Consider the following 22,942-nt stretch of genomic DNA (forward strand, 5'->3'; position numbering starts at 1 on the left):
GCCATAGACTGCATGGCTAATGAACAAAGATTTATTTCTCATGGTTCTGAAGGCTAGGAAGTTCAAAATCAAGGTGCTAGCTTGATTTAGTGTCTGGCTCATAGATGGTAATCTTGCTGTGTGGGTGAAGGAGTGAAAGAGCTCTTTGGAATTCTTTTATAAGGGCACTATTCCCTGGTGACTCAGATGGTAAAGCGTCTGCCTGCAATGCGGGAGACCCTGGTTTGATCCCTGGGTCAGGAAGATCCCCTGGAGAAGGAAATGGCAACCCACTCCGGTACTCTTGCCTGGGAATTTCCATGGATGGAGGAGCCTGGTAGGCTACAGTCCATGGGGTCGCAAAGAGTCAGACACACTGGGCAACTTCACTAAGTCACTACTCTCATTTATAAGAGTCCCACCCTCAAGACCTAATCACCTACCAAAGGCCCCACCTCCTAATACCATCACATTGTGGGGGTTAATATTTTAACATATGACTTTGGGGGTCAGGGACACAAGCATTCAGTCTATATAGCATACCTCCACAAGTTACAGGAAATGTCAGAGGAAACATTAAATGCCATTGTAAAAATTATATTTAAAATTAGATTTAGACTTGGACAAAACTGATCTGTATGAAGAGTTAAATCTTTTTAGAGGTGTTCTACAGGAATCTACAGGTTTAGATGTGTGAAAATTTGTATCTTGAAATAATTTATCAGGAATCTATCCCATTGTTGTCACAGCCTACAAAAGCAGCGCCAATGCATCAGCAGAAAGCTCCTTATCAAAATGAAGTTTCAAATATTTACAATCTTGTGACTGATGTTGCCTTCAATCATATTGGTTCAAAATGAGCTTGGTAAAATGACTAAGTAATTGAATTTGCAGGAAAGAGAGGCAGAAAAATCTTATGATCAATCAAGATATCTCATTAGTAACATGTTATTTATTTTATTATAAAATTATAAAAATATTGTTCTGCAATTTGTAAATTATTTTTCAGGTATCACTATTATCACCATGTTTTATAAGTAATAAAATATTTTTAAAGAAAACATATTTTATTTTCATGCCTTTAACTGTACTTCCCACCTCTCTCCTAGTTTTTGAGCAAGGAACCCTCCATTTTCATTTTGCAGTGGGCCCTACAAATTATGTAGCAGGCTCTCACTCCTGCTAGATGGTAATTGTGAGATGACTTGAGGGAATTGTAGCCACTCAAACAGTTACTGCCCTAACCAAACTTCTTTTCACTGGGAGTAGGAGGTGGGGGTGGGTAGAAACAAGATGATAACACAGAAAATGGAGGTTATTGTAGATATCAATCATTTCCATGTGAACGGGATCATACTGTCCATATCATTTGGCCAACTGCTTTCTTCACTTGGCAACATCTTGGAGATCTTTCTACAAGGAAAATAATCAACCTTGTCCTTCTTTTTTGAATTCTTGTTCAGGGAATTCCATGATTTGGATGGCTCTTGATTTATTTATTTTTTCATTTATTTATATTAGTTGGAAGCTAATTACTTTACAATATTGTAGTGTTTTTTGCCATACATTGATATGAATCAGCCATGGATTTACATGTGTTCCCCATCCTGAAACCCCCTCCTACCTCCTTCCCCACCCCATCCCTCTGGGTCATCCTGGCTCTTGATTTATTTCTCCACTCCCTGATGGATATTTACAGTGGTTTAATTTTTCAGTAATACAGAGCTGCAGTGAACATGCTAGTAAGGGCCTCCTTGTGCACAGGCATGTTTCTGTAGGTGGACACTCACAAGTGACTTGCTGGGCCATAGAGTATGGATAGTTTCAATCTTTTTTTTTTTTTTTATTTTTTGTCATACATTGATAAGAATCAGCCATAGATTTACACGTATTCCCCATCCCGATCCCCCCTCCCACCTCCCTCTCCACCCGATTCCTCTGGGTCTTCCCAGTGCACCAGGCCCGAGCACTTGTCTCATGCATCCCACCTGGGCTGGTGATCTGTTTCACCATAAATAGTATACATGCTGTTCTTTTGAAATATCCCACCCTCACATTCTCCCACAGAGTTCAAAAGTCTGTTCTGTATTTCTGTAGTTTCAATCTTAATACATACTGCCAAGTTGCCTTTCAAAAGCATTATGTCAGTTTTCACTCCCATCAGCAGTGTAGCTTCACATTTTCTAAGACTCCAACCTTTAAACTGTTTGCCAATCTGATGGAGAAAAAAAATGGCAACTTGTGTTTGTTTTTAACTTTGCATTTTCCGTCACTAGTGCAGTTGAGCATCTTTTTATTTGATGTTTATTGGCCTATTCTCTGTGAACTGTTTGTAACCTTTGCCTAGTTTTTCTTACAGGTTGTTTGTTTTTTTCCATATTGAGTTGTCAGAGTCATTTATATTTCTGGATATTAATCCTTTGTCTATTATATAGCTGATATTTTCCTATAGTATGTACCATGTTTATGGTTTGTGTTGTCATACAAGAGTTTTAGATGTTTGTGTAGCCATTTGATATATTTATATCAGTCTTCTGTGGATTTTCTGTTTTGTTTATTGCTTTGCAAGACCTTTTTTTTATCCAAGGCAATAACCATATTATCTTTTTTTTCTCATTCTGTTATAGTGCTTTCCATTTAGGTCTTTAACCTACCTTAAACTCATTTCCTTCTCAAAACTTTGCATTTCTCCTATCTGGAACTCTTTTCCCCTGAGATGTTCCTACGGCTGACACCCTCAGGGCTCAGCTCAAATATTACTTATTCCAAAAGGCCTTTCCTGACAACCTTAACTAAATTAACCACCCTCTCTACATTAAGATGTGCCCTAGTTCATTACCTAAATTTATTTTCTTCATAGATCACCTTTTACTGAAGTTACCCAACTTTTGTTTATATGTTCATGGTCTGTCTCTCCTTAGATTGAAAACTCCATGAAAGTAGGGATTTTGTCCTGTCCCTAGCTTCTAGAACACATTTAGAGTTTATTATAGTGAACTTGATAACGATAACTTAATTTTTTCCAAAGGATTGTCACAACACCCAGGACTCCCTTTTCTAAAGGAGAAATATTTCAGTCATTCTGTTTTTCTACTCTTACTAAATACTGAGTAAGTCAAGGATGGTTATGACTATTATTTGGTCCCGTGTTTCTCAACCTGTGGTGTTTTGGAATCACACTTGATTTATTTTTAAATTTAGATATAGAGTGTGTATATCTTTTTGCCTTTTCATACTGAACTCTGAATATTCATTGGAAGGACTAATGCTGAAGCTGAAGCTCCAATACTTTGGCCACCTGATACAAAAAGCTGACTCATTGGAAAAGACCCTGATGCTGGGAAAGATTGAAAGCTGGAGGAGAAGGGGATGACAGAGGACGAGATGTTTGGGTGGTATCACTGACTCAATGAATATGAGTTTGGGTAGGCTCTGGGAGGTGGTGGAAAACAGGGAGGCCTGGTGTGCTGCAGTCCATGGGGTTGCAGAGTCAGACGTGACTGAGCAACTGAACAAATAAGAGTGTATATAGTTTCCTAGGGCTACCACAACAAAGTACCACAAACTGCATGGCTTAAAACAACAGAAATTTATTGTCTCACAGTTCTGGAGGCCAGAAGTGGTGATGGTGGGCCATGCTCACTCTGAAAGCCCTAGCAAAGTATCCTTCCTTGTCTCTAGCTTCTAGTGATTGTAGTCTTTGATATTCCTTGACTTGTAGGTGTATCACTCTGCCTCCATCATCACATGTGTGTACCTGAATTTCTGTCTTGTAAGGACCTCAGTCATTGGGCTAAGGTCCACCCTAATGTGATATGATTTCATTTTAACATGGTTATATCTGCAAAGACCATATTTCTAAATAAAGTCACAATCACAGTTTGGGAGGACATTATTCAACCCAGTACAGAGGGTCACATTTAAAAAATCTGCTTTATTAGGTCTGGAATGGAGGCCCAGCATCCTTAATTTTTAAAAGCTTTACAGACTTGACTGATGTTCACCTGGAAAGGTGGACATGGGGGAAGGCCCTTTTAAAGCAAAATCCCAAATCCAGATTCCAGTAAAGAAAAATACTGATGAATTTCACTGCATAACATTAAAGCTTTGGCGGGGGGAGGGGGGTGAATACCATAAACAAATTCAAAAGATCAACAAAGCTGGGAAAACATATTTGCATCATATATAATAAAAGGCTAATTTCTTTAATTTACAATGAGTTCAGAATAACTAATATAAAAAAGACAAAACCCAATAGTAAAGTGAGCTAAAGAATAAGCAAGTGATCTATAAAGACATGCACACATCAATAGAGATTTGAAAAGATATTTAATTTCATCCATGAGTAAAGGCATATAAATCAAAATAATAAAATGCCATCTTTATCTATAAGACTGGGAATTGTTTAAAGTCTGATTTAAACAGCAAGTCAGGGTATGAAGAAATACTAGATGTTTTCATATGCTGCTGGTGGGCTTGAAGTTGTTACAACTTTTTTGATGTATAATTTGGTAGAATATATCAAAATAAAACATGCAGATATTCTTTGAACATTGTACGCATTGCTCGTGCCTTCTCAGCAAACATTCCCCATTTTTTCCTTCCCAAGAAGTTGTAGATTTTTATTTATGTGTCTGTTCTTTCCACTCATAGCCCATGTATTTGTGGGTAAACAGATTGTACTCTCAGTTCTTCTGACCACAGACATCATTAGTTCAGAGGACTTGCGACCTAAGCAAGTCAGTGAGGGAGAACCACGGGAATCCTACTTACTTGGAATGTTGGATCAGAGTTTTCTCTTCTCTGTTGGACTTAAGGAAGAGATTCAAAGCCTCCATTGCCATTGTCAGCTATTTCATTGGCACCTTGGCTAAAGCACTGGTTCTCAGTCTTTAGTGTTCATCAGAATCACCCAATCTGTTAAAACAGAGATTGCTGATCTTTACCTACTCTCAGAGTTTCAAATTCTGCAGGTCTGTGGTAGGGACAAAGAATTTCCTTTTCTAAGAAATTATCAGGTGAGATTGATGCTGCTGGTTCAGGGATCACACTGAAAAAAACTACTTGGATAAAGTAGGGACTGCACAGCAAAGAGACTTAAAGAAACTGGGTAGCTCTAGCTCACCCTATCCCTGGAATTGTGCTTTGTTATTGTAACTAAAAGCACCATAACCAATATATTCAGCAATTTTGGACTAAAAATTTACCCTATGGATATACTTGCAGAACTTTATCAAAACATATGCTGATGGATAGACTACCCTCGTGGCTCAGAGGTGAAGAAGCCACCTGCAATGCAAGAGATGCAGGTTCAATCCCTGGGTCGGGAAGATCCCCTGGAGAAGGAAATGTCAACCCACTCCAGTATTCTTGCCTGAAAAATCCCATGGGGCCAGAGGGATTGGGTGGAGAGGGAGGTGGGAGGGGGGATCGGGATGGGGAATACATGTAAATCCATGGCTGATTCATGTCAATGTATGGCAAAAACCACTACAATATTGTAAAGTAATTAGTCTCCAACTAATAAAAATAAATGGAAAAAAAAATCCCATGGGCAGAGGAGCCTGGCAGGCTACAGTTCATAGAGTCAGTAAGAGTCGGACACGACTAAACACAGCACGCGCATGCGCACGCGCGCGCGCGAGCGCACACACACACACACACACACACACACACACATGCCGATGGATGATAATTGCAGCATTGTTTGTAATAGCTAAAACTGGAAGCAATCAAAGCAGTTGTCAATAGGGAATTGATCCATCAGATGGAATCATCCATCTAATGGAATACCATGTGGTTTAACAATTATGAAATACTCTGTATATGCTTATAGAAAAATATCTCTAAGATATATTAAATATAAAAATCATGATGATTAAACAAAAGAGTAAACATATATGCAGGTATGTGCTTAATTATTTCCTGGAAGGTTAATTCTGATTAAGAACAGCAATATTTGAGAAAAAGAGTTGGAATTGAGGTGGTGCTAGCAGTTTTTCGGTCTTCATTTTGTATATTTTATTCTGTTTGAGTTGCCTAACCTTAGGTAAATTTTCCTTTTGTCAAAAAAGAAAAGTCATTTGGTGTTATCTGGGCAAGGCATAATTCAACTTTAATTTCCTTCTTTGTATTTCTCTATTGAAGAAACAACTAATAAATATATTATTTTTTAAAAGATTAAATAATGAAAAGATAAATGGAAAGTTGAAGACTTCTCAGGTATTCTGATGTGCAGCCGGGCTTGAGTGCCACTAACATGGTGCATAGTATATATGCTGGTGAGGACTTACACCTATCCTGATTGAGACTTAACTAGGGAGTTGCTAATTGTACTTTAATGTGCATATGAATTATCTAGGGATTTTGTTAAAATGCAGATTCTGATTGAATAGATCTTTAGGTGGGGCCCAATATTCTGCATTCTAATAGTCTCCCCAAATGATGCTGATGTTGTTGGACTACTGGTCACACTTTGATAGCAAGAACAAAGAAAGAGTAAAAGAGCAAAAAGAAGCAGCAGAAGGAGGAGGGACTATGAAGATAGAGGGAAGGGACAGATATGAGACATTGCAGAATGACTGGGCATATGGAGAGTCTTAGGTGATGAACTTTTTGGCCTGGGTGATGTGAGGATGGTAGTGACACTATCTAGAGATAGAGAAATCAAGTTAGAGGAGGAGGAGGTATAGGAAACAATGAAGGAGTGTGAGTAAGACTTCACATTTGAACATATTGAGTCATGATTTTTATGGGAGAATATTATATAGACTTGTCCAGTAGACCATTTGAACTCTGACTCTGCTCAGTAAAGTTCACATAGAGGTAGATTTGGGAGTCATCTGTATAAAGGTAAGAGCTGAGGCCATGTGATAGGATGAAACTGACCAGGGAGAAAGACTAGTGAGAAGGTGACTGAAAACAGAAACTCTGAGAAATGCTAATCTTAAGAGACATTCTAAGAAGAAAATGGAGAAGTAGTGGGAGAGATAGTACAGAAGAATAAATATCTTGAAGGGCCTTCCTACTAAACAACCAGATTCTGCATAAAACGTACTTTTTATTGTATTGCTGGACGTGTGAGTTAGCAACTGCTGCATAATAAACCATCCAAAACTCAGTAGCTTGAAACCAAACCATGTATTGTTGCTCATGAGTCTATAGGTCAGTGCTCTGTTGATCTGCACTAGGCTTGGCTGATCTTAGCTGGGCTCACTTATGTATCTGTGGCTGGTGGGTTGGTTGAGGACTGACAGGTCTAAGCTGGTCTGGCTGGATATAGCTAGACAGATGGGTCTCTCCTCCAGAAGGCTAGCCCAGGCTCATTCCCATGGTAACTCCAGGGGTCCAATAGAGTGAGCAGAAGCATGCAAGGCTTAGAACTGACATAATATCACTTCTGCAACATTCTATTGATAAAAGGAAAACACAAGATTATTCTAGATTTGAAGGGTAGAGAAACAGATGCCATCTCTTAAAGGGAAGAGCTGCAAAAGGTGTACATACAGGGAGGTGCAAACAGCTGTGACCATTTTTGTAATCAGTTTATCATGCTGGACTTAGAAGTGAAAGAAGTCTTTTTTTTTTTTTTGAAAGAAGTCTTTAAAGAGCAAGCAAGATAAAGCAAAGAAACAAAGCCATGACAATAGCAGTAATAAACTCCAGTGAGCTGGCTAAGGAGAGTGGGGCACTTGAGACACTTTCAAAAATGGAACAGAGGTAGTTCTTTGGAAAACTGAGGTGCTGTTATTGGAAGAAATGAGGAAAGGCTGCTGATCAGGTAGGAAAACAAACAGACATCTGCCTCAGAATCTAAGAGTCTAGTCTTTATCATGAGAAAATTCTAGAAATACTTTAAATTGATATGGAACAGTCTTTCTGGTCCTTGAAACCAGTATGCACATGACACATCCTTCAGTAGTCTGACCTTGGCCTCAAAACCAGCATGCTAATTGTGCCATCTTAATGTATTAATGTATAACATGTTCTCACATCCACTAGCTTGTGTTACTCTTACAACTACCTATAAGGGAGGTAAAGCAGGCATTACTATTCCCACTTAATACTACTTCTAAAAATAATTTTGTCACTATCTTATAAAACTGAGCATTTGCCTGCCTTAGGTCCCAGCAGGAGACATGTACACAAGCATTCATGGCAACATTGATGGAAATAAGAATGGGTAGAGCTTGCCAGAGTTGACCAGAGCTGAGCACCCACCACTGCCCGCTGTGTACACCTCTGCTCCGTGGCTGGCCTCAACTCCCTGGAGGCGGTGAAATGCAAGATGCAGTCCCTGCAGCAGCAAGCAGATGAGGCAGAGGACCGCACGCAGGGCCTGCAGTGGGAGCTGGATGGCGAGCGTGAGCAGCATGAGAAAGACCAAGATGATGTGGCAGCTCTCAATTCACACATCCAGCTTGTCGAGGAATGGGACAGGGCTCAGGAATGACTGGCCACAGCCCTGCAGAAGCTGGAGGAGGCAGAAAAGGCTGCAGATGAGAGCGAGAGGGATGAAGGTGATAGAAAACCTGGCCATGAAAAATGAGAAGATGGAGATTCAGGAGATGCAGCTTAAAGAGGCCAAGCACATTGCTGAGGAGGCCGACCACAAATACAAGGAGGTAGCTCATAAATTGGTCATCCTGGAGGGCGAGCTGGAGAGGGTGGAGGAGTGTGAGGTATCTAAACTAAAATGTGGTGACCTGGAAGAACTCAAGAATGTCACTAACAACCTGAAGTCACTAGAGGCTGCATCTTTAAAGTATTCTGAAAAGGAGGACAAATATGAAGAAGAAATTAAACTTCTGTCTGACAAACTGAAAGAGGCTGAGACCCATATCAAATTTGCAGAGAGAACAGTTGTGTAACTGGAAAAGAGAATTGATGACCTGGAAGAAAAACTTGCCCAGGCCAAAGAAGAGAACAGGGGCTTATCTCAGACACTGGCTCAAACACTGAATGAACTAAACTGTATATAAGCAAAACAGAAGAGTCTTATTCCAGCAGAAACTCCAGAGCTCCGTGTCTTTTCTCTTGTAAGAAGTTCCTTTTGTCATTGCCTTTTCGCCTTAGTGGAAATGTCAAAGAAATTATGAATACATGAAAAATATTTTGTATCAGAGAAGCTTTGAGCACCAGTTAAATCTACTCCTTTCTTTTTTTCAAGTGGCACCAGTTTTTTCAGCTCTATTTTTACGCTTACATTGCATACATTCTTAAGGTAGGCAGGGGATTTCATATTGAGCATACTCTCTTTTAAGACCGAGGGCATTTGGTTCCTGGGAGAATAGACAAACCCACACTTTCAAAACACAGATTCCGACATCTGGTCATGGGTCAGTTTAAAAGGTTGAAGAATTCCACCATTGGTCACACTGTAGGAGGCCAGGGATTATCATATTAAAATCTCCAGTGGATCTTCCCAACACTACATTAAAATGGGTGGCAATTTTCCACCAGAGCAAAAAAGGGGGGTGCGGTTACTGTGGGAAGTTATAAACTACCAAGAGGTTAACCTGATCATCCTGGCTCTTTTCCACACTCCACCATTCAGAACATTATCTGAGTAGTCAGTGTGAGAATGCTTGGAAAAAAGTCATAATAATTACCCAAATGTTTTCTGGACTGATCCTTGATATACTCTTCTATATGTTTCTTTCACTCTAAAGTTGTTCTCTGAGGAGCTTATTATTCCAGTAATGACACATGCTTATATGCTTTGATATGAGGCCATTCACTCAGGAGAAATGAATGTTTGAGAATTCAGTCCTATTAGGAGAAGTTGTCTTTTTCAAAAAGACTGCTTAGCCATCAGTAATTGAGCAAGACTGTTTTTCTATGAACAAATATTGGACAGAATGGCCTTCTCAGACTACAAAGTAAAAATAAAAGAAGTAATTGACCCAACTTCATCACCTCTGTACTCGAGGGAATGGCAAATTGGAGATTTACTTATTTAGAATTTTAATTCCTTTTTCAGGACCAAGTTAATAAAAAACCAAGAAACTCCTGATTAAACTGGAAATGCAGTATTTTGTAGACAGGGCTGCACATTTTATCTTTGTTATATTTCTGCTTTCTCAGTTAACATCTCAGAGCTGAAACATTCCACATTGCCCATCAGTGTGGGGGCCAACTCAAGTTTACAATTCTGACTAAAAAATCACCCTGCTTCTAGCTTATCTGAATGCTCTGCCCTCACTCCGATTTATTAAGTACCACACTATGCAAGAAATACACTAGCAAATTGTGCAACTGAATAAAACCCACACTTTTCATTTAGGTTCTTGCAACTGTATCATATGTAATAGTATCACTTTTTCTACATTTTGGTCAAATAAACTTTTACTCCAAGAAAAAAAAAGAATGGGTAGATAAATTGTTGTATATTCACACAATGGAATACTATATAGAAGCGAAAAATTAACTACAGCTACAGCAGCAATGTGTTTGTGTCTTGAAGGAAAAAAAGTTGGATGAGAAAAGGGAGTTGCAGAACCTACATATAATAACATTTTTATAAAATTAGAAAGCAAGTACAACCTAACAATATATTGTTCAAGAATAATTACATATGTGATATAACTATTTAAGAAGAAATCAAGGGAATGAAAACTAAAAGTGAAAATACTGGTTACCTCTGGGGAAGGCAGAGAGATGGGATAGTTCTTAGGTTGGGCAGTGGGCTCAGGAGAGTTCAGTTTATTATTGAATTTCATAACATATGTTACATATCCTTTTGCATTTATCAAATAATGTGTGTGAGTGTGCTAAGTCGCTTCAGTCATGTCCGACTCTTTGTGACCCTATGGACCGTAGCCCGCCAGGCTCCACTATCCATGGGATTCTCCAGGCAAGAATACTGAAGTGGGTTGCCATGCCCTCCTCCATGGGATCTTCTCGACCCAGGGATTGAACACACACCTCTTAGTCTCCTGCATTGTCAAGTGAGTTCTTTACCACTGGTACCACCTGGGAAGCCCTTATCAAATAGTACATAATAATATTTTTAAATAGTCAAAAAAGGAAAGCAAAACAGCAGAGAAGTGTCGAGGAAGCCAGAGAGTTTCATGAATGGTTGTATTTCAATGTCAATTGCTGTGGAAGGCCTCAGCAAGATGCCTGTATGAAAACTGTGGACTTGGTGACAGGGCGCACACATCACCTTTGGAAGCAGCCACATTCAAATAGGAAGGGCTGATGCCAGATTATAGGCCAGGGAGAAATGTGTTATGAGGAAATCAGGACCTGGAGCTTTGACAAGTCTTTCATCTACTACCAACTCTTCCCCCATCCCCTGGCCAAACCTGTAACAGCTAACATTTATTGAGGCTGCATTATATGCCAGGCATTTTACATACACTATGTCATTTAATCCTCAGGACCACCCTCACAGGGTGGGCTGCTGCTGCTGCTGCTAAGTCACTTCAGTTGTGTCTGACTCTGTGCGACCCCATAGACGGCAGCCTACCAGGCTCTGCCGTCCCTGGGATTCTCCAGGCAAGAACACTGGAGTGCGTTGCCATTTCCTTCTCCAATGCAGGAAAGTGAAAAGTGAAAGGGAAGTCTCTCAGTCGTATGCGACTCTTTGCGACCCCATGGACTGCAGCCCACCAGGCTCCTCTGTCCATGGGATTCTCCAGGCAAGAGTACTGGAGTGGGTTGCCATTACCTTCTCCCACAGGGTGGGCTAGGGGGAGCTAAACTCAATGCTTGCTTTCCCACTTGATTATATCCACTTCAGTGCACATGCAGAAAAGCCCTATGACACTAGAATGGGAATGAATGCTTTACTATTCCATTACAAATTTTACAAGTGGTTAGGCAGTGGCAACCAATCAAAAGACAATTAATTGGAGTGGGTCCCTGGGCCCAGTGGTGGTGGCCTGCGGGGCCCTGGCCTGAGGGTGGCAGCAGCTCATCTGAGCACCTGGACTTGTTGGTGAAGGACAAGGTGGTGGTCTTCCTCAAGGGGACGCTGGAGCAGCCCCAGTGTGGCTTCAGCAACGCAGTGGTGCAGATTCTCCGACAGCACAGCATCTGCGACTACATGGCCTACAACATGCTGGACGACCCCCAGCTCCAGCAAGGCATGAAAGACTACTCCAACTAGCCCACCAACCTGCAAGTGTACCTCAACGGTGAGTTTGTTGGGGGTGGGCTGTGACATTCTCCTGCAGATGCACCAGAATGGGGACCTGGTGGAAGAACTCAAAAAGCTGGGGATCCACTTGGCCCTCTTAGATGAAACCAAAGACCAGGACTCTAAGTGAGGGAGGCTGGCCCAGGTGAGAAGCCGCTGATGTCAGAAAAGCCTTACCCATTCTGGTTCTCGCTCTTCAGATGACTGCTTGCACTTGTTCCTCCAGTTTGTAAGTAGCCAAGTGATTTTAGCGTGTCTGGTGTTTGGGCAAGGAATATTCTATCGTGAACATAATCGTAACCACTGCACTGTCATAATCAATGTGGTATTAGGAGCTTGTTGTAAACAAAATTCTTTCTTGCGTTGTCCTTTGCTCTTTGCAAAGGATTCAGGAGTAAACCTAGGGGCTTTTTAATCATTGTTATTATTCACGAGTCCTCTGCAAATATATCAGCCTGCAAAGATAATATAACTCCCCTCCCCAGTTTTTTATAACTTTTTCTGTTAAGGAAAATGATGTTCAAGGAAGAAAATAAGATAACTGCTTTTTTTTTTTTAGAAAATAAACTGCCAACCCAGGGGGAAGAAAAAGGCAATGAATCAAATCTACCCAGAAATGGGTCATTTCTCCCTGTGATGCTATTATTTTGACTCACCAAACTTATTTCTTCCATGTTTCAGGGACATAGTAGATTTGTACTTTCCACCTCCAGGAAATTAGGTGCAACCATGTGGGCCATTTCTTGGGTAATGAAGAGAGAAGTGATGGGTGACATTTTAAGCTGTAAGGATCAGTGTGTGTTTTGGTCACATCCCTTCCTAACTCAGTGCTGGGGCTTCTGTTTGGTTTGAGTTTTCAAGTGGCTTTAGATGAACAGAGCTCCCCTGCCAATCTATGTTGGACATAATGAGCAAGAAGTATACCTTTATTATGTGAGATTTCGGGATTATTATAGCAAAGGGCTTCCCCAGTGGTTCAGTGATAAAGAATCCACCTGCAATGCAGGAGATGCAGGTTCGATCCTTGGGTCAGGAAGATCCCCTGGAGGAGTAAATGGCAACCCTCTCCAGTATTCTTGCCTGAAAAATCCCAAGGACAGAGGAGCCTGGCAGGCTACAGTCCGAAGGGTCACAAAGAGTCAGACACAACTGAGCAACTGAGCATGCATACACACGTAGCAGCAAAATCTAGGCTATACAACTGATAAACTCCCCTTTTCTAGAGTTGAAGATTATAAATGTATAAGGACTTAATAATAAAATGCAAAATTTTAAAAGGTATAAAGTGCCTAGAATTCTCTCTGGCACATAGTAATCCCTCAAAAAGATCACTTTCTGCATCTGCTCCTAATAAATGAGCACAGAATTTTCCTATTTCTTACACACAAGTAGAGATTAGTTGAAGATATAAATAGAAGACAATGTTCCAGGCTCACATTATTCTTAATGCTTGTGATTTTAGGAGAGATATCTGCCTTCTTGGTCACGTTCTCCTTCAAGTCCATGAAAATAACACAATTGGTGCTGCTTGGGTCATATACCCATTGCTGCACTGAGGGAGGTGAAGCCATGTGACTGATGGTCAATCCACCTCTACCCCAAGATTGGGAGGAGAAGTTCCCCAAAGGGGAAAAAAACTAGGCTTAACTGCTGCCATAGGAGGAAGGAATGCTGAGCAGGGTTCAGTATTATCTACTCAGTCAACACAAACTTAGATTTAGAACTCTGGTTCTTAATCACTTATTAGTTGTGTGTGAACTTATGTAACACTGAACCAGTTTGCCCATGTGTAAAGTGAGGATAGTTTGCAGAGTTGTTCAAGGTTTAGAAACAATGTACAAGAGCCTAGTACTGATAGCTTAGCGGTGAGTGATGCTGCTGTATTCGTGGTCTCTGAAGGACAGTTTCAGTCACTCAGAGCTTTGTGTAGATTTTATTTAAAGTGAAAGTGACAGAAAAAGCTTCTGACATAGACAACAGAAGGGGGCAAGAGAATACCCACCTCACTAGTTTAAGCTGGGCCTTATATACTTCTCAACTAACTGCTGAGAATAGATAAAAAAATACCTCAATGCTGTGAGAATTTTGCCCTGACCCTTTCCCATAACATACATCCTGGGATGACATCAGTGCAAGATTAGCCAAAAGGAACAGGTTAACCCAGAGCTCAAGGCTGTGGAAGTTTTTACCCAGACCTTTTCTCATAACATTCATCCAAAGCTCAAAAAAAAGGCATGTCCTTGAACAAGAGATACTGCTGCCTACAAAGGCCTACTTGTCCATGGCAAAAAAATGTGAAAAAGAAAGAATGTGTACCTCCTCCATAAAGGGGCCTTAGGCTTGGACTCCTTATCAACCTGCCTAAATTAACTATCTCATTCTCCCCTTTTTCTTTTAGGAGAATATTGTTGCTGAGGGGAAAGGGGTGGAGAAATCTGTCAGTAACTGCTTCCTGCGGGTGAGGGGGGCAGACCCTAAGTTGTTGAAGCAGCGTATTCTCATTACCCCTTTATTTAGGGTTTCTGATCCAAGGATCCCAAGTAATAGCTAGAGGAGGCAGTAGAAATTGTAGGAGCATGAACAATCATTTGTAATTTAAGTGTTTTCAGATGGTTAGAGACAAATCTTGTTACACAGTTACAGATGTAAGGAACAAACAGCAAAATAAGAATGATTACAAGTATTACAGTCAAGATAGTTCTTCACCAAGGAGAGCTTGTAAACCAAGATTATATCTATGACCAGAGTGGAACATCAGGGGAGTCCAGTTTTGAAGAGTGACCAGAATCTCTGCATCACTGTTACTTTGTATGGAAAGCTGTTATATCCTTCAGAAAGAACAAACTAGACAAGTAGATTAAAAGGCAGAGACCAAAAATCAGTAAAAGAATTATTGTAATCAGCAGTCCAAGCAAGAGTAAGAATCAGGTTACAGTTGGTAGTAACTTAGATCCTGGTTTAGATATAGTCAACACTTGGGCTGCCCTATTTATAAGAATGGAGCCATTTGGCATGTTCACATACATTTTGAATGTAGGTATAACAAACCCAGTTAGAAGTAGTTGAAAGAGTGACAACCTGAACCTTAACAGACAAAATAAATCTTACCATTTCTTTTTAGAAGAATGAGCCTGAACCCCTATGTATACAGCTGTTTTAGGGAGACTTACAGGTTACCCACTCCAGTATCCTGGCCTAGAGAATTCCATGGGCTGTATAGTCCATGGGGATGCAAAGAGTCGGACACGACTGAGCGACTTTCACTTTCACTATGGTCATAGCTAGTTGTCTAAGTTTGTCCAAGTAGGCTTTAGCCTCTTATTGTGGTATTAACATATAAGCAAAAGTAGTTATTACTATTAACAATTATAGATAGTGTTTTTCTAGGTATGAGAAGATGCCAAGAATTTGGGCTCAAACATTTTTTTACCTGAAAATATCTGACTATCCAAAGGCTTGTTTTGTCCATTTTTTTTAGAGCACAGAACAAGTGTCTAATCTCTGATTTTCACCCTGAACTCCTTTCAGAGAATGTTGAAGGTCAGCAGCTGTAGTGTCCATGAGTTAATCTTCGTAGAGGCAGATGGCAAGGGCCAGTTTCCAGTCACAGGGCCCCTTTATGGCCATGAGTTTGACCATGGTTTGGGGGCGTTTCATGACCATCTTGTCCCACAGTGCTGGGAAGGCTCATTACCAGGTCTGTTGAAGATTTCACTGATAGGCCACTCAGTGTGCTGTTACTGGACTAGGCCCTGTGAGTAGCAAAATCTCTGGACCACACCTGTCTCACTAGTATCTTGGTCCAGGAGAATATTCCCTCTTGCTTCTTTTCATATACAGAGTCACACCATTATAATTATGGATTTTATATGGAACTGTACACCATCATTATATCAGTGGCTCCATCACATACTTGATAATGTAAGGGACAACACTTCTTGAAACAGGCAATATAGAAAACAATATAGTTAGCAGTAATATTAAAATCACAAGTAAGACCTTAAGTCAAGAACTTCATTAGGTATAGCCCAGTGATATCTCCAGGTCATCTGACTGAGTTTGTTAAATGACTATAGCCTGCTGTTAATCTTCTGGTTGTAGATCCTGGAGCAACTGATCTTTATTTAAAGACTGGTTACTGGGATAAACTTTAGAAACAAACTCAGAGTGTCCTTTTTAATAACTTAAACCTCTTAGCAATGTAACATAACCATAAGGAACTAACTCAGAAGTGAGTCAGTAAATATAGACCTTAATTAATAAAACTAGAATGTAATACTCAGTGAAACATGATAGATACCATAAGCCTGACATCAGTTGGGTGATTTTTCTTTTAGAGCTCCCCAGTATACTTTAAGATTTCTGTATATGTTAGGTCACATCTTTTTTACCTTGATAAGGCTGTTCAGAACCCAAGTGTCTCCAATTTCTGGAGGGACGAGGCAGAGAGAGAGAAGAAAAATGTTTTAATTTTACCCATAGGTATAAATCATTAAATTGTTTTAAATCATCAGTAACTTGAGAAGAAGAACTTCTTTATATCTGAAAACAAAGATTAGAAGACAGTAATACATCAGACAGAAAGTCATGAAAATTGTAGTCATATTTTGCAGTCTATTCAATCCCATGCAACCGACCCCTTTATTCTGCCACCTCCTGCCGGATGACCAAGGACATCAGTGAAAGCAATAGTCTCGAAGAAGCTCATAAAGTTTTTGCCAATGTCTGTATGACCTGTGCAGCAAAGTGGGTGCCCCAATCACTGGAGACTGCAGAAAACACATTTTAACCATTTTTTTCCCCATTGTGAGATATTAACCCCACAACCAGGAAAGGCTTTAGCCTATCAAATAAAAGTGAGGTTTGTCAGGGAGCTGGGAAAAGCCAAGCGGAGGTGTTGGACCTCCCATAGCCCTGACTGGTTTACAGCCATTCTTTATCCATTTAAAAATCCCTGATGAGGGGTTAATTTTGTAGAAGCAGAATGAGCTTTGTTTATGTGCGCCATAGTCCATTATCTAAAGCCACATTTCAAGAAAACTTTGTTCTTTTAATCAGGGAGAGAAAACCAAATTCCAGTTTGGTACCAGCTTATGTTCACTGTGAAACAATAGTTGTTCACTTAGTCAAAGTAACAATAAAAGACCTCAAAGGCAGTTTAATGTCTTAAGAAACTTGTATCTTGCACAAAACTCTCTTCTACTTGCCACAAATCTTTTTTCATTTGTCACAAATCTTTTTTTGTATTTTCTGTATTCATCACTTTATTTGCCCATTCAGAGAACAGAAACCTCTAAGTTCAGGTTTACTTCCTTTTTCTTAATAGAATGTAATTTCATTTCTTATACCTTTTTATTGAAAACACACATCTTACTTTCCTTCAGCAACCATGAACTGTACTTTATATCATCATTTTGTAGACTGGTAAACATAAATCACCCAAAGCTATGTCATTTGCAAAAGTATCTTCACAATGTCTATGTTAATTAGGTCAATAAACAAACATCAATACCAGATATTAATTCAATAGTGAATATTTCCCAGTTCACACAAGCCTGAAATTCATTTTAGTTTAATTTTTTTGAATTTAGAATTGTTTGATTTCTAAGCGCTTACTTCTCTTTAGGCCAATTAGGCTTCAGCAATATTGTCCAAGGACAAAGACACACACAGAGACCTCACAGTTTTCCACTAGAAATTTAAAATGTCTCTTTGCCCTTTTTTTTTCTTGGCTTGAAGTTCTACCAACTTGCTCATGGTTGGAGTCCCAGACAGAGTGGGTTGTGTATCTCAAGGACATGGTAAGTGTTAACTTCAGGTTTTTCCCTAGGCATGTTTTCTGTTTCTCAGGCAGGATCGGAGCTCCAAAAAAAGTATTTTAACAAGTCAGCTTTTTCCTAATTGCATGTGCTAGAAGAACTGGTTTTGCAATTTCAAAAAGATTTCATTTTAACCTATTTTCTCCAGAGTCTAAAAAATATCATGGCCATTCAGTGTAAAAAATGTCATCTTTTCTTTTTGTAGTCACAGTTTCATAGCTAAAATTTAAACCAGAGTGTTCAAATTGGCTCTGATGACAGGGGTAGACTGATTGATAAGATGCTGTCCCAGCAGGGATTGTCTCTCTGGGCAAGTGAGGTCTTCTCTTAAAGAAAGCCTATATATAAGGGACATTCTGGGCTCTGGGGATAAAACTTACCCCAGTTTTTCCAAGATACAATTCAAAGGGGGTAGTTCTGGGACTGCTAGCTCCCATCTGTGAGAGAAAAAAGCAGCGCCCAGTGCCGTGGCTTTTTTCTACCAGAGGCGACCCTCCCTGCTCTAGATAGGGGTGGAGACAGGTCTTCCACCTAAGCTTCCTTCCCCGGCCAGAGTTAACCTGTTCCTTACCAATAGTAATCCAAGTCTATGCCCCACTAAAGCTGAAGAAGCTGAAGTTGAACAATTCTATGAAGACCTATAAGACCTTCTAGAACTAATACCAAAAAAAAAAAAAAAGATGTCCTTTTCATCATAGGGGATTGGAATGCAAAAGCAGGAAGTCAAGAGATCCCTGAAGTAACAGGCAAGTTTGGCCTTGGAGTACAAAATGAAGCAGGGCAAAGGCTAACAGAGTTTTGCCAACAGACCACACTGGTCATAGCAAACACCCTCTTCCAACAACATAAGAGAAGACTGTACACATGGACATCACCAGACGGCCAATACAGAAATCAGATAGATTATATTCTTCGTAGCCAAAGATGGAGAAGTTCTATATAGTCAGCAAAAAGAAGACCAGGAGCTGACTGTGGCTCAGATCATGAACTCCTTATTGCAAAATTCAGATATAAATTGAAGAAAGTAGGGAAAACCACTAGACCATTCAGGTATGACCTAAATCAAATCCCTTATGATTGAGTGGAGGTGACAAATAGATTCAAGGAATTAGATCTGATAGAGTGCATGAAGAACTATGGATGGAGGTTCGTAACATTGTACAGGAGGCAGTGATCAAAACCATCTCCAAGAAAAAGAAACACAAAAAGGCAAAATGGTTGTCTGAGGAAGCCTTACAAATAGCTGAGAAAAGAAGTAAAGGAGAAAAGGAAAGATATATTCATCTGAATGCAGAGTTCCAAAGAATAGAAAGGAGAGATAAGCAAGCCTTCCTAAGTGATCAATGCAAAGAAATAGAGGAAAACAATAGAATGGGAATGACTAGAGATCTCTTCAAGAAAATTAGAGATACCAAGGGAAAACTTCATGCAAAGATGGGCACAATAAAGGACAGAAACAGTATGGACCTAGTAGAAGCAGAAGATATTAAGAGGTGGCAGGAACACACAGAACTATACAAAAAAGATTTTAATGACCTGGATAACCACGCTGGTGTGGTAACTCACCTAGAGCCAGACATCCTGGAGTGCAAAGTCACTTAGGATGTCTTAGGGCCTTAGGAAGCATCACTATGAAAAAAGTTAGTGGAGGTGGTGGAATTCCAACTGAGTTATTTCAAATCCTAAAAGATGATGAAAGTACTGCACTCAACATGCCAGCAAATTTGAAAAACTCAGCAGTGGCCACTGCCAGAAAGGGTCAGTTTTTATTGCAATCCCACAGAAAGGCAATGCCAAAGAATGTTCAAACTACTGCATAATGGCACCTATCTTACACACCAGCAAATATTCAAAATTTTCCAAGTGAGGCTTTCACAATATGTGAACTGAGAAGTTCCAGATGTTCAAGTTGGATTTAGAAAAGGCAGAGAGAGGAACCAGAGATCAAATTGCCAACATCAGTTGGATCATAGAGAAAGCAAGAGAATTCCAGAAGAACATCTACTTCTGCTTCATTGAGTATGCTAAAGCCTGTGACTGTGTGGATCACAACAAACTGTTGAACATTCATTCTTAAAAGAGATGGGAATACCAGACCACCTGACCTGCCTCCTGAGAAATCTGTATGCAGGTCAAGAAGCAACAGTTAGAACTGGACATGGATCAATGGAATGGTTCCAAATTGGGAAAGGAATCCGTCAAGGCTGTGTATTGTCACCCTGCTTTTTAACTTATATGCTGAGTACATCATGCAGAATGCCAAGCTGGATGAAGCACAAGCTGGAATCAAGATTGCCAGGAGAAATATCAATAACCTCAGATATGCAGATGACACCACCCTTATGGCAGAAAGTGAAGAGGAACTAAAGAGCCTCTTGATGAAAGTGAAAGAGGAAAGTGAAAAAGCTGGCTTGAAACTCCAACATTCAAAAAACTAAGATAATGGCATCTGGTTCCGTCACTTCATGGCAAATAGATGGGGAAACAATGGAAACAGTCAGACCCTATTTTCTTGGGCTCGAAAATGGCTGCAGATGGTGACTGCAGCCATGAAATTAAGACACTTACTCCTTGGAAGAAAAGGTATGATAAACCTAGACATTATATTAAAAAGCAGAGACATTACTTTGCTGACAAAGGTCTGTCTAGTCAAACTTATGGTTTTTCCAGTAGTCATGTATGGATGTGAGAATTGGACCATAAAGAAAGCTGAGCACTGAAGAATTAATGTTTCTGGACTATGCTGTTGGAGAAGACTCTTCAGAGTCACTTGGACAGCAAGGAGATCAAACCGGTCAATCCTAATGGAAATCAGTTTTGAATATTCATTGGCAGGATTGATGCTGAAGCTGAAGCCCCAATACTTTGGCTACCTGATGGGAAGAACTGACTCACTGGAAAAGCCCTTGATGCTGCGAAAGATTGAAGGCAGGAGGAAAAGGGGACAACAGAGGATGAGATGGTTGGATGGCATCACTGACTCGATGGACATGAGTTTGAGCAAGCTCCAGGAGTTGGTGATAGACAGGGAAGCCTGGTGTGCTGCAGTCCATGGGGTTGCAAAGAGTTGGCCACTACTGAGCAATTGAACTAAATTGAACTTACCGATGCAGGTGTCTCATTACCATCCCTCCCCATTCTACCACTGAGGTGGGGTGCAGATGCAGCAGGGGTAGTCCTGATAGCATCCCAGATTGATGTCCAGTTCCTCACCATTAAAACCTTTGCATGATTTCTGCTCCTCCTCTGATGATACCCGGGTTGATATGTGATTAAAAAAAAAAAGGTGGTAAAGGGCCAGCCAGCGAGGAAAAAGTGATTTTTGTTGAGCTATTAGGGCCAATCCTTCCAGTTCATTTCCACAGATTACACAGAAAGAATATCTAAGGAGTTGAGACAAAAGCCACTGGAGAACCTCCTCTGGCCTGCTAAGAGCCAGCCTTACCAAATGAAGCCCATTGCACTTCCAATCTGATCAGATCCTGGAATTCCCAATCTGTGTCCTCAGAAATCTCACAGTTGCCAGCAGTGCCTCCATCCATATAGACCAGATGCACAGCTGTGACAAGGATTCATTTTCAGGTTGTTGGCCCAAGGCAGGCGGCTAAGGGAACAATCTCTAACCTAAGAGATGTTCCTGGAGTCAGAGCTCCACCCAGCTCCCAATTGTGCTCCTGTCTGCAGTGCATGAAAAGACAACCCAGGTGTAACTTTTGGCTTCTAGCAAGACTAGGTGCTTTGTGACTGTCAATCCAAATTTGAGGTCTAAGTAATAGTATACAGTAACAGAATGGATGGCAAGTCCCTTGAAAGTCTATGATTTGACAGATTAGGTTAACAGTTTCAATTCTCCAGGCAGTTATAAAATGGTCAAAAAGACCAGGAAAAGGTGACTGAGAAAAGAAAGTTTGGTCCATACACTTCATCCATTTCTGGCTGCTCCCCTCGCGGGGATGTTGGCTGCCTCTTGGTATCACCAGGTCAGTATAAATCCTCGACAGGCTCCCCTTTGGGGCTGCCCTCAGTCGTTATGAGGTGCCACGGAAACACAAACTGGGCTCTACTCTCGCTTCGCACTTGTTTTGTGCATCTCTGGCTTTCAGTCAATCACTTGCACAGGCACACTGTCGAGTTAACAAAGCAGAAAACGTGTTTACTAGGAGAACAAAAAAAACTAGAGCTCCAAGTGTCCTTACCTTGTCTTGAAGATCCTGGACGAGCACCCAAATGATAGCTTAGTGGTAAATGGTGAACAGGGCCGCGGGATTCGTGGTCTCTGAAGGAGATTTAACTCCGGGACCAAAGACAGTTTCAAGTCACTCAGAGCTTTGTGTAGATTTTATTTAAAGTGAAAGTGACAGAAAAAGCTTCTGACATAGATATCAGAAGGGGGCAGAAGAGCACCCACCTCACTAATTTAAGTAGGGCTTTATATACATCTCAACTAGCTGCTGAGAATAGATAAAAAATACCTCAAGGCTGTGAGAACTTTGCTGATCCTTTCCTGTAACAAACATCCTGGGATGACATCAGCACATTAGTCAGAAGGAACAGGTTAACCCAGAGCTCAAGGCTGTGGAAGTTTTTACCCAGACTTTCCCCCGTAACATACATCCAAAGCTCAAAAAGAGACATGTCCTTGAACAAGAGATACTGCTGCCTATGAGGCCTACTTTTCTACAGCAAAAGAATGTGAAAAAGAATGCTTACCTCCTCCATAAAGGGGTCTTAGGCTTGGACTCCTTATCAACCTGCCAAAGTTAACTCTCAGTACTATGCTAAGTCACTTTAGTAGTGTCTGACTCTGCAACCCCATGGACTGGAGCCCACCAGGATCTTCTGTCCATTGGATTCACCAGGCAAGAATACTGGAGTGGGTTGCCATGCCCTCCTCCAGGGGATCTTCCCAACCCAGGGATTGAATCCACGTCTCTTATGTCTCCTACTTTGGCAGGCATGTTCTTTACCACTAGCATCACCTGAGAAGCCTAGTACTATG

The 22,942-nt window shown here is 40.6% G+C and overlaps 2 pseudogenes; both read left to right on the forward strand.

Annotated features, from left to right (window-relative positions):
• Window positions 1–6,677: 6,677 nt before the first annotated feature.
• On the forward strand, window positions 6,678–8,991 carry LOC122690472 (annotated as a pseudogene).
• Window positions 8,992–9,419: 428 nt separating this feature from the next.
• Window positions 9,420–12,254, forward strand: LOC122690473 (annotated as a pseudogene).
• Window positions 12,255–22,942: the final 10,688 nt, after the last annotated feature.

Source organism: Cervus elaphus, chromosome X (assembly GCF_910594005.1).
Source record: "Cervus elaphus chromosome X, mCerEla1.1, whole genome shotgun sequence".
NCBI classification, from domain to species: domain Eukaryota; kingdom Metazoa; phylum Chordata; class Mammalia; order Artiodactyla; family Cervidae; genus Cervus; species Cervus elaphus.